Raw genomic sequence first — 3,830 nt, forward strand, 5'->3', positions numbered from 1 at the left:
CCTTGACTCTTGTGCAGAAAGGAGTGCAGTATTCTGCTGCATCCATTTTCAATAAGATACCACAAGAACTCAAAAATCTCAGCAGTAGCCCAAACACTTTTAAGTCTAAACTGAAGAGTTTCCTCATGGCTCACTCCTTCTATTCTGTCGAGGAACTCCTGGAAGAGCTGAAAAATTAAGCAAATTCAAGTGTTACATTGTTGATTTTCTTTATTTAAACTTACGAGTTGTCGCCTGAATATATTACTTATATTTCATTTTATCTGTTTCTACTATCGTGTTACAATTTCATGTATTGACTCGTTCCATGACCATGAAGACTTCTCCTTAATTTGGCCCCACGGAACAATAAACAAATAAATAAATAAACACAGCTGGCAGTGTAGGTGCGTGGTTCGAAGGGCGCCAGGACGAGTCTACTGTATACCTACGGCCACCAAACTTCCAGGATTTAAACCCAATCGAGATTCTGTGGAACCACCTCTATCGGGCTGTTCGCGCCGTGGATTTTCAAGCGGGAAACCTAGCACGGCACTGGGCTTGGCTTAGCTCCACATCCTTGTCAGAACCTTCCAGAAACTTATTGACTCTCTTCCTGCACATCCGCGCTGCAGAAGGTGGTTATAGATGCTTTTGACACGTGGTCACGTTAATGTGACAGGACCGTTTACATACATATGGTGTCTCAAGGTCCTTGAATCAAACGGCTATGGGTGGCAGATCAACTCGCGGGAACAATTTATGCTAGAAACAAAATTTTAACTGAGGTTTCCCGGTGACTTTGGCCTTTTTACTGCATGGGTTATGTCCCTGAGAGGCTACAGGGCATAGGCATTCAATGGCGTGCGTGTACCTTGTGTGCTGCCCGTAACCCATTCATCTGCTCCGTATCAAAGGGGGTAGACCCAGCAAAATTGAAATTTCTGATTTGCGCCTAAAATATGTCTCTCTACTTAGACGATTGTTAAAGTTTGAAAATCACTCTATCCATTTACTGGGCAGGTAGTATGCAACACACGTGGTTAGTAGATCCTGCTGTTTTTTTTCCTTTTTTCCAGTCATCAGTCTTCTGACTGGTTTGATGAGGACTGCCGTGAGCTCCTTTCCTGTGCCAACCTCTTCCTCTTCATCTCAGAGTAACATTTGCGACCTGCGTTCTCAATTATTTGCTGGATGTATTCCAATCTTTATTTTCCTCTACAGTTTTTAACTTCTACAGCTTCCTCTAGTTCCATTGAAGTTATTCCCTGACGTCTTAACAGATGTCCTATCATCCTGTCCCTTCTCCTTGTCAATGTTTTCCATATATTCCTTTCCTCGCGGATTCTGCGGAGAACCGCCTTATTCCTTACCTTCTCAGTCCACCTAATTTTTCAACATTCTTGTGTAGCACCACATCTCAAACGCTTCGATTCTCTTCTTCTTTGGTTTTCCCACATTCCATCTTTCATTACCATACAATTCTGTGCTCCAAACGCACATCTCAGAAATTTCTTCCTCAGATTAAGGCCTATGTTTAATACCAGTAGATCAGGAATGCACTTTTTGCCAGAGCTTGTGGATTCTTGTGTCCTCCTTGTTCCGTCCTTCATGGTTTATTTTGCTGCATAGGTAGCAGAATTCCTTAACTTCGTCTGCTTCGTGATCCCCAATTCTCATGTTAAGTTTTTCGATGCTTTCATATTGTATACTTGTTACACTATTCATTCCATTCAGTAGATCCGGTAATTCTTCTTCACTTTCACTGCGGATAGCAATGCGACCAGCGAATATCAGTGATATTGCAGGATTCCTTTATATTTTAAGTGACCTCGTTGTGATCTTCAGCTCGGAGTCCGAGGAAAACTGCCGACTTGTTAATTATTCTTTTTATCTGTAGAATAACTTTATTTTTACTAAAAACCTGAACTTGGCGACTCTGATCTTTTAAGCCTTTTATTGCGCCTTTAAATACAACAGATAGTAGACGATAAATATTTTGTTGCAGGAGGCGTTCTGGGCAAGGAATAACAAGCGTTTTTTCAATGACTACATACATACATCACTGATATAAACTTCTGGTCATTGGTATTCCTTGAGAGCGAGCCTGATGCGGAAGACTCTTTGTCGCCTTTGGTTACTTTGTCCGTCAAGACTCCAAGCACGTCTTCAGCTCTCTTGGAACGGCACGAAGACGAGGCGGAATAGCTCATGCAGATAACAACATACACGAAACAGGACTTGTCCCCTAATAGATCTTCTTACAGAAATTTTCAAAATTAATATGAGATATCACTTCCACTCAACGAAATTCTTTATTTCCAAACTTTGGAAAATCTCGTACTCTCACAATTACCGTTCACCTTCAATTTTAATTCCAATCTTGAACCTTTCTTTTATTTCCGTCATCGCTTCGTCGATGTATAGTTTGCACAATAGGGCGAAAGACAACATCCCTGTCTTAGACCCTTTATAATCCATGCATTTCGCTCTTGGTCTTCCACTATTATTGTTCTCTCTTGGCTCCTGTACGTATACTATATTAACTGTCTTTCTCTATAACCTACCCCTATTTTTCTAACTGTTTCGAACATCTTGCACCGTTTGGCATTGTCGAAACTTTTTCCAGGTCGACGAATTCTATGAAGGTGCCGCGCGGGATTAGCCGAGCGGTCTGAGGCGCTGGTCCCGGTGGAGGTTCGAGTCCTCCCTCGGGCATGGGTGTGTGTCTTTGTCCTTAGGATAATTTAGGTTACGTAGTGTGTAAGCTTAGGGACTGATGACCTTAGCAGTTAAGTCCCCTAAGATTTCACACACATTTTCTATGAAGGTGTTTTGATTTTTCTTTAGTCTTTGATCCATAATCAAACGCAACGTCAGTATTACCTTTCCTAAAGCCAATCTAGTCCTCATCTAACACATCCACAATTTTACTGGTCATTCTTCTGTATATTATTCTTCTCAGTAACTTGGATGCATGAGTTGTTAAGATGACTGTGCGATAATTCTCGCAATTGTCGGCTCTTGCAATCTCCGGAATTGGTTGAATGATATTTTTCCGAAAGTCAGATGGTATATCGACAGACACATACCTTCTACTCACCAACGTCAATAGTCATTTTGTTCCCATTGACTCCAATGATTTTAGAAATTCTGATGGAATGTTATCTATCCTTACTGCGTTATTCGATCTTAAGCTCTTTTAAATTCCGTTTCTAATACTGGGTCCTCTATCTCTTCTATAGCGACTCCTGTTTCCTCTTCTATCACATCAGACAACTCTTCGCCGTCGTAGAGGCCTTAAATGGAGACTGGAATAGAAGGGAGAACAGATAGAGGTACTCAAAGTACCCTCCGCCACACACCGTCAGGTGCGGAGTATGGATGTAGATGTAGATGTACAATGTACTCTTCTGAATTTAACAGTGGAATGAGTATTGTACTCGTAATGTTACCATAGTTGCTTTTAATTTCACCGAAAGTTGTTTTTACTTTTCTATATGCTGAGACACTCTTTCTGACAATCTTTTTTTTTTCGATTTCTTCACGTTTTTCATGCAGCCATTTCGCCTTAGCTTCCTTGCATGTCCTACTTGTTTAATTCCTAAGTGCCTTGTATTTCTGTATTCCTGAATTTATCTGAATCTTTTTATACTTTCTTCTTTCATCTGTCAAGTGAAGTATTTCTTCTGTTACCCATGGTTTCTTCGCAGTTACCTTCCTTGTTGCTGTGTTTTTCTAACTTCTATGATTGCCCTTTTTAGAGCTGTCCATTCCTCTTAAACTGAACTGCCTACTGGGCTATTCCTCGTCGCAGTATCTATAGCCTCAGAGAATTTCAAACGTATCTC

Source organism: Schistocerca serialis, chromosome 8, assembly GCF_023864345.2.
Source record: "Schistocerca serialis cubense isolate TAMUIC-IGC-003099 chromosome 8, iqSchSeri2.2, whole genome shotgun sequence".
Classification (NCBI taxonomy): domain Eukaryota; kingdom Metazoa; phylum Arthropoda; class Insecta; order Orthoptera; family Acrididae; genus Schistocerca; species Schistocerca serialis.